Below are 9,441 nucleotides of genomic sequence, written 5' to 3'. Positions count from 1 at the left end.
CAGGGGTCTTCAACAGGGGGTCCGGGACCCATAGGGGGTCCTCAGAGTTACTACAGGGGGTCCGCCAAATCTTTGTGGGATATGTTTTTTTTTTACCTTAACCATCGGCTATTTTTGGAAAAGAGGTATAGGTGTAGAGGGAAAAAAGAGCAGACCAAGTAAACAAAAAAGGTTTAATCTGAAACACAATTTTATACAATATAGAGGGGGTCCCTGCGTCATCTCTCTCACAGCTAGGGGGTCCTTGGCCTGAAAACGTTGAAGACCCCTGCTGTAGCTTATTCAAAATGTGACTTGGGTAAAAGTACAAAAGTATTGGCATCAAAATATTTTTGAACAATGTGAGTTATTGTACACCTGACCTACTTTAACTTTGGTTCTGTGGGTATGTTTTTGATCTACAAACTCACAACACACCGCAATCAGACACATGTTTGGAGTTAGATATTATAAGAGATACTATTTTAGTAAAAGTACAAAATAGCACTTATGCGGTTAATGTATGTTTTATAATAACAGCAGTGATGGAGGAAGTACTCAGACATTTTACTTAAGTAAAAGTAGCAATACCACAATATAAAAATACTCTTTTACAAGTAAAAGGTCTGTGTTCAAAGTAGGCAATTGAAAATTGGAAATACTCAAGTAAAGTAAAAAATACCTCAAAATTGTACTTAAGTACAGTACTTTTTTTTTTTTTTTTAAACGTTTTGTTTATTCGTTTTTGTTATTTTACATACTCATAGGTAGTACAGACATTAACTGAAGCAAATAAGCAAATAAACAGAGTATCTCCAAACAGTGAGAGTAAGATATAAACAACATCCAAACAAAACAAAACAAAAAACAGACAACACTCACAAAGAAAATAATAACAGACAACAAAACAAATACACAACGTAAAATCTTCAAAAACATGTATGTATATAGAAAACAGTCCATGATCTATAAACGCTACATCGAGTTAGGCATAGGTCATTGAAAGCAATTGTACATGTCAGTGAGTACTTGAGTTAGTAAATGTACTTAGTTGCAGTATCCCAAAAAAATAAATAAATAGGCTATACTCACGTAAAGTAAAAGTACCTCAAAAGTGCACTCACGTACTAGTACACAGATACTTTCCACCATTGGGGGTGTGTGCTTCTTGGTAGAGGGCTGGCCTAATGTCCAGAGTCAGGTAACCGACTGAACAGACAGACAGGCGGACAGACGTGTAGCTTCTACTGGACAGACTGGACAGTGACGCTGGAGGGAAAGTGACCCGCTGATAGAACAGGAGAGAGAGAAAGACTTTTCCTCGTGTCATAAAACCGCGACTCCCGTCTTTGAAACTAACTTTTTTACAGCCCTATATAAACTAAACGACATCATTGTCGTGTCCCGAACTCATGTGACGACGAGAGAGAGAGAGAGAGAGAGAGAGAGAGAGAGAGAGAGAGAGAGAGAGAGAGAGAGAGAGAGAGAGAGAGAGAGAGAGAGAGAGAGAGAGAGAGAGACTTCTCAGGTGTTCAGCTGCACAGAGAGGATTGTTTTTTCTTTTTTCTTTTTTCTTCCCTCCACCACAGTTTATAGAAGTGGAACGACGTTGTTTCATCTTGTTTGACTGTGTAGTCGTTTCGTTGTGAATATTTTATTGGACTTAGAAGAATATCAACTGGCCCAGAGAACAGGAACAGGTAAGAGTCATCATAATGTCATTTATTTTGGGCTGTTTTTGGGAGCATGTTGCATTGTCTATCTGTGTTGCCTGTTCCAACAGTGCACGATGTCCTGTGCTGTACTGTACTTAAGTCATATTTTGAGGTGCATAATGAGTACTACTTTTGGACTCTTTAGTACATTTTGATACTAATACTTTTGTACTTTTACTCGAGTAAATTCAGAATTCCAAACTTTTACTTGTAGTCTTTCTACATTTCCACCACTTCTGTGTGGAATGGATGTCCTTGGGGTGACACCTTCTGAAAGTGTGCCATGTCGTGGAAATGATCCAGTTCCTGGCCAGCTGTGAGTTGGTTGACCTCTGTAAAGCATTAATACAAAGCAAGCTTACTTATTAATGCAAGGGGTTGAATGTGACTCTTTAATGGATGTTCAACTTTCTTCTTCTTCTTTTACTGTGTGCAAACTGCAAAGTTTTGTGATTAACTAAGGTTTTTGAATCCAAAAGTACATGCTGTGTTATGGTCCACACACACACACACACACACACACACACACACACACACACACACACACACACACACACACACACACACACACACACACACACACACACACACACACACACACACACACACACACACACACACAGAGAAAAACTGAAAACTGTCAGCATTTCAAACTCACAGCTAGAGGTGGGCTTACTGGGCTAACAGCTATTTAGTGTGTAACTTACACACACACACACACACACACACACACACACACACACACACACACACACACACACACACACACACACACACACACACACACACACACACACACACACACACATTGGGCATGTATGTAGAGGTTTATTTTCAGGGCACCCAGCAGGAGGCTTTGACTCCATAGTTACAAGTCAGCTTGAAAAAGGCTTGGAGGGCTTCAGGGCATTTTTCTAGGGGGTGTTTCTCACCTAATTGCCCCTCCTGGCTCTGTGAGCCTCTTGGGACAAACCTGTAGCTACTTTCTGCTCTTTAAAAATGCATCTGAACAGTTTAAAAGGCTGCTGTAGCTCTGCTGATATGGTGCTTATTGGTCACATAATTGAACTTCAGTACAGTCTGAGAAGTGATGAGCACGACTACTGTAAGATGCTTCATACTCAGGCAGCGATCATCTGAGCAGTGGTGGAAAGTAACTAAGTACACTTACTCAAGTACTGTACTTCAGTGCACTTTTGAGGAATGTATTGCTTTACTGGAGTGTTTCCAATTTTCTGTACTTTTACTTCTACTCCGCTACCTCTCAGAGGGAAATATTATACGTTTTACTCCACTCCACTTGAAAACTGTGTGTAGTTACTTTGTAGATTTTGATTATTACAAAACATGCATTAACTACTTCAGCCATATGTATACGTAGGTTATTTGAAAATAGCCGATCTACAAGCTCACAACACGTGAGCTTGTAGATCTGCTGTTTTCAAAGTATTTTTATACATTTGGAACAGAGCATTTCTACATTGTGGTATCGGTACTTTTACTTAAGTAAAAAGATTTAGTCCTTTTTTCCACCACTGCATCTGAGCATAAAGCTTCAGAGAGTACAAATACTGACCTGGGATCAGTGCTCAGGTCAGAAATGTCTCTACAGCCAAAGAGACAAGCCGCTCCAGTACTGTTATAGTACTTAGTAATATGTGGACGGCATGGTGTGGCTATTTTGTTTTGCTGCTATTTTATGGCTGTAAGCAGTCTCAGAAAAGTGCTATACGATTACAATAAAGTTTTTATTATTATTGTTATAGTTAATTATGTTATTGTGCTGTACCAGCTCAGACAGGAGTGTGGTGGAGGAAGTCATTACCATAATATTATAGCGCTGGTTCCTTTTTCTGGATCGGGGCCCACTTGAAATTTCCAGTGTTAGTGGCCCACGTGCATTCTCAGAGCATTCTTATTTTAATGATCAATTGATTGTGCTCCAGCTTGGATCAATGGAATTGACGTTTCTATTTCCTATTCATCAGTATCCAAATTGTAATGCACTTTTCAAGGTTTTAATGGGGAAAAAAATACTGATTCATTTTTACATGAATGTTTGTAAAATATTATATAATCAATACATTCTAAGGGTTTTTCCAGTTATTTGGCGGCCCACTTGCAATAGCCTCACGGCCCAACATCCTCTGTCTTTCTAAGTCGTCCTCAGACAAACCCTCTATCAGCGTCCCCTAGTCATCTCCATTCTTCATACACCTGGTTAGCTTCTTTGTTCTCTCAGCACCATCATCTTTCTTTAGCACTTCCACGTAGGTGTAGGTGTGGCACAGCCCTTTGATGGATGCCGTGGGTTGGTTCCCACAGTAGGACAAGCTTTTTGGCAGGGAGTTCCCGGTGTCAGTGACCGCCCGGCTAGGTCTCAGCCTCCTGACTGCTACCATCTTCTCTTATACACTGTATACACTGTATATATACATTTCTATGGTAGGGTAGGGTCTTTTCCTCTATGACAGTGGTTCTCAACCTGCAGATCGGGACCCCCAGGGGGGTACCCACATGATTTTTTGGGGGGGGTCCCTAGATGACAGTAAAGTGACAATTTAAGGACGATTAATGCATCAAAAGTAATCAACAAACTATACTTTATAAACTGGTCAAACATTGGCCAAATTGTCAAATAATATAAGTGAGCTTGTAGATCGACTATTTTCACAATATTTATTTGTGGAACAGAGTCAAACTAAATGTAATGCCTCAACTCCTACAATTCCAAGTGCTTGTCAGGGTGGGGGGTCCCCAGTTCAAATATGATTATTTTGAGGGGGTCCCCAGTTCAAATATGATTATTTTTAGGGGGGTCCAGTTCAAATATGTTTATTTTGGGCGGGTCGCAGCTTGAAAAGGTTGAGAACTACTGCTCTATGACACAATAGTATTAGAACAGCATTCCTCCCCCCAATCTGTATTCGCCCAGAAAGAGATTTCAGATTTTCAGCTGTGACCATATAGCTGTAGGCTACAGTATATGCCACGCTGTCAGTCCCAAAATCGAACGCAAAAAGCCCAGAGCTTGTCATAACTTATCACAAATTACATGCTTGTTGTAACCCTGGGTGACCCAAAACGGATGATCCCTTTCCCACTGTTTAACCAGAACATCTTGGCTATACAAGGTTCATATCAGGCTCTGCATGACGCCGAGTCGAACGACACAGTCGGCCAGTGATGCTTGATGTTATATGGAATTGTGTGTTTAGACGGTGGCAAATTGAAGTAGACTGCACAGCAGGGGAAAGTACAGGGAAACCAGACTCGTTTTTCAACTTCTCCACCTGTGTTCCTTCCTGCCGTTCCATCTGTCTGTTTGTGTTAAAGCTGAGAAGCTGCAACTCCCTGAATTTAGAACAAAAAAAGTGTCGTGGAGCGCTGCTTTATGGGAGAGATGGACCCGCACGTAATTTTCGAATCAGTTTGATTTTGATCCGAGTCTGCAGAAAACTATCCCAGCGTGCAAGTGGAGCGGAAGAGTGGGCGAGATAATAGTAAAAGACAGATAAAACTGTGCTAGGAAACTATGTGGTCGTCAGCACTAGCAATCAGCCAGGGTTTCTTTTTTTAATCTTTTTAAATCGCACTGAAGAGAGAAAAAGAGAGTCACACATCGATGAGACATGGTGGAGATTGGGACAGAAAAGAGCAAAGAGATAAAGGAGGGGAGAGAAATGTTAAGACTGACGAAATCTGCTTTATTTTTTTCTCGCCTGCCAGCCAGCCAGGGTGACAGATGAGCTGGAGCTGGAGGCAAATTCTTCACAGCGACTGCTCAATCCCAGCTCGCTCTGCCTACACAGTCAGACCTGGAGTGTTCATCTAACCACTTAAGCCCTATATATCGACGCTGTCGCCTGTCGGGCAAAAAACCTCGTATCTCCAGTGTTTTAACCTTTTGTGTTTTTTTTGTAAATTAGTCCCCTACTTGATCATACTACAGCATCACACAAAAGTAGCAGATCTACAAGCTCGAGCTTGTAGACCTGCTACTTTTGCTGTTTTTGAATTTGAATCATAAAGTAACAGTTTTGGACATATGATGTTTCCACCCGACAGAGACGATATACTTCATTCCGTTCGACAAAATGGCAAATAAATGCAGATCTACGCTACACAGCTGCAATGTGTTGAGACCTTGTAGATTGGCTATTTTTCCAAATTGTATTCATTTATCTTTTTGCAAAATGTGAACATTTTCGCCTGTAATCATGCCCAAACATGCCCAAAATATAGGGACAACACTTTAAGTAGCGTTAACTCTTGAGTTCAGGTTACTGTTGTAAATTACAACACTCCAGAGTTGATTGTGTACTTGTCTCCCTCTCTCTCTCTCTCTCCGGCCCTGCGTGCACTTTTTTCAGTTGTCGCTCTCATGATGACTTTGATGGGACCAACCCCCCCCACTGCTGAGAAATGCTGTAATGGAGGAGGTGTCAGGCACTGCAATTTATGGCCTAAGAGGAAACATCTGATCTCTGTTTGTGGATTATGTCAGTCTCCCCACATACCTGAGCCTCTGCTCGCCACACCCAGGCCCCCAGGTGGGAGCTTCACCCCCCCCCCCCCCCAACTCCCCCCCCTCGTGCACACTTCTCTTTTGCATGGGACGTTTGGTGCAACGTGCGTGGCATGCGAAGAGGTGGCAATTTGAGACGATGCAGTTTACGTAGTGTGGGTGTGTGTGTGTATTTACTTCTTTATGGAATCATCTGTTTACTTATACGCTTGAGAAACCTCTCCTGACAGTGAGAGGTGACGAAGAAAAACACGCTGGCAATCTTAAAATCTCTCTCTCTCCATCTCTGTCACTGTTTCTGTCTCTATCTCTCTATCTCTTGAATCGGTACACACTGTCTTTCGCATCGACGATGAATCAAGCAGACAAAGATGAGAAAGTTAACCCATTCAATCCGGAAACGCATCTGTGTCATTTTAAGATTTCTTTGGCTAATCAAAAATAGCAAATATACAAGCTCATAGCGCGGCACGAGTGCCGCGCTATGAGCTTGTAGATCTGCTATTTTTGAATCGTGATTTTTTTTTTTGCAAATCTTTGAATATATATATATATATATATATATATATATATATATATATATATATATATTCTTTTAAAGCGAACATTTGTGACTCAAATCTTTGCTTCTGGGGGATCCCTGGAACAAAATATTTTACAAATGTTGGCTTAAAAAATATATATATATTCAAAGATTTGCACACATTTCCATGGTTTTTCAAAACAAATAGGAGATTTACAAGCTCACTGCGCTATGAACTTGTAGATCTGCTATTTTTTGAATAGCCAAAGAAATCTTAAAATGACACAAATGGGTTAAGTAATGTCCTGTAGTGTGAACTGAAGGTAATGGCTTGCGAGATAAAGAAAGAGATGATGTTTATCTTTGACAATGTGACGTTAACGCCCTCACCTCCCTCACATTACGTAGCTCTTCTTCATCATGATGACAATACAGTCAGTCTTTAAAACCACTGTCTTAAAGTTAAAACCTAAATATACTTAGTTGGCCGGAGTCCCCCAGTGCTCTGAACCAGGCCCCCTCCCGTTTTTGTTCTACACACAAAATAAATCGCTCCTGAAAACTGCCGATCTACAACACATTGCGACGTGTTCACACGTTGTGAGCTTATAAATCTGCCGTTTCAGTTTCGCTCGCCCCCCGAATAGGGACGCTAATAGGGTTCAAGTCATTCAGGAAACGGCCTTTGGCCGTCCGGCCTGGCGAAGATAATTGTCAGTTGTCACACCAGGAGCCGCTTTGCTTGGAAACTGGTTTATAAGTTGTGTTTTTGGTTTAGTGTTAAACCTTATACTTCAAAGTTTTTATTGTTATTGTTAATTGTGTTATGTGCTGTACCAGCTCAGGCAGGAGCGTATACTATACTGTATATTTACTATCAGCTTGCCGTGCGTTTGCTTAAAGCTGCATGCAAATCAAACCAATAAATATGGAGATTTTGATACGACAGTGAACGCAGCCTTTTCTACTGTTATATAATTCTTTCCCTGTGCTCGCTGAAAAGATTTTCACATAATGTAGAAAGTTTTGGGTAAAATGAAAGCTTTCCTAGGCTCCAGCACATGGCGTGTAGATCCCTGCACAGCACTGAATATTGCGTTTAGGGAGCTCAAACACTTCTCCTTTCTATAAAAAGAACTATTCTGTACTGGCTATTGTATTATTGTGCAGCCCTCCAGTGTTGTGCTTTTTATCGCTATGCGCTACAAACAACCCATCTTTATTCACCTGAAAAATGTATTAACCCATTAAGACCGGGAACGCGTCTGTGTAATTTTTTTGATTTCGTTGGCTATTCAAAAATAGCAGATATACAAATTCATAGCGCGGCGCTGAGTGCTGCACTATAAGCTTGTAGATCTGCTATTTTTGGAACAATTGTGAATATTTTGTTCAAATATTTGAATATATATATACATTTTTTCAAAGCGAACATTTGTAACTCAAATCTTTGCTTCTGGGGGGGTCCCTGAAACAAAATATTTTCAGATGGGTCATTCCAACCATCCCAAATGGCCATTTGGGATGGTCCTTGACATGAAAAAGTTTGAGCACCACTGATATTATAGCAACATACTTTTTTTGTCTTCAGAAAACTGTTAGGATTTAGAAGACATGTAGAATCCCCAGAGGCAAAGATTTGAGTAAAAAAATTTGTTTAAGAAAAGACATACAGTATATTCAAAGATTTGCACACATTTTCAAGATTTTTCTAAAATAGCAGATCTACAAGCTCATGGCGCTTGTACAGTATATCTGCTTTTGAATTGCCCAAAGAAATCTTAAAATGACACCCAGATGCGTTCCCGCCAGTCTTAATGGGTTAAAGTTATGCTTTAGTTTGTAAAGAGAAAATTCTGTGCCACTTTTCATGTTCTTTCAGCGAGGGTAGAAGAATTGGCATGTGTGACCTATGAGCAGTGTTTGCATGAACACACTGAGTGTGCTTGATTTTGCACAATTTGTTCCTGGCACATCTAATCGGTGCATGCACTTTATAATCCAAATATGACTGTCATATTCATCCATATTTTGGCAGATATCTCCCACACACACCACCCAAAGTAATGTTTAAATGTGGAACGTGTCTTTTTGTATTCTTATAAAGCACTTTAAAAGTTGGGTGAGGGTGACTTGAGGTTTCAAATGGACCCTTACAGGTCTGTAACTCTGAGAGTGTACACATGGGAAGAGTCCATTTGGCTCCATTCGTACACTCTCAGAGTTGTAGGGGTCCTGGAAGTTATTCCTCTGCCCTTGTCTTTTAAACCTGATCAGACTGAGGTCTTGTGTGATTTGTACACCCCCGAACCCCACAGTGAAAGGTGTTCTAGGAACTTCCTATGACCTTTTAGTCATGGCAGGTGATGGAAAAAAATCTATGTTTTCAATGATTTTTATGGCTACTGCAAGTTTCAAGGCATTGATTTACTGTATGCTATGTGTCATGAGACTTGACTCTTCTTGAAGGCCCTGTGGGGCTGTATCGTACATGATAAGAGAAACCAAGCTCTAGTCCAGTGGTTCTCAAACTTTTTCATGTCAAGGACCCCCAAAATGATATGTATTTGGCCGCGGACCCCCTGAGGGCCAATGCACTAGTCTGTCTCTGCAGTGTGCACATGGGAAGGGAGAACTTCATTACTATTAACTTTTTTTTTTTTTACATATCATATAGTAGTACAAACACAATGGAC

At 40.6% G+C, this 9,441-nt stretch overlaps 1 protein-coding gene across 1 annotated transcript in view; it reads left to right on the top strand.

Annotated features, from left to right (window-relative positions):
- The first annotated feature begins 1,261 nt into the window (after positions 1-1,261).
- Positions 1,262-9,441, top strand: part of palm3 (paralemmin 3) — a 53,996-nt gene continuing 45,816 nt past the window's right edge. Inside the window, exon 1 of the mRNA XM_084075185.1 lies at positions 1,262-1,679. The gene's annotated coding sequence lies outside the window, so the exon portion shown is untranslated. The remainder of the gene's footprint in view (positions 1,680-9,441) is intronic.

This window comes from Gymnoscopelus microlampas, assembly GCF_963454915.1.
Source record: "Gymnoscopelus microlampas genome assembly, chromosome: 2".
NCBI classification, from domain to species: domain Eukaryota; kingdom Metazoa; phylum Chordata; class Actinopteri; order Myctophiformes; family Myctophidae; genus Gymnoscopelus; species Gymnoscopelus microlampas.
Note: the sequence above shows the minus strand (reverse complement) of the source record. Positions and strands in the feature narration are given on the sequence as shown.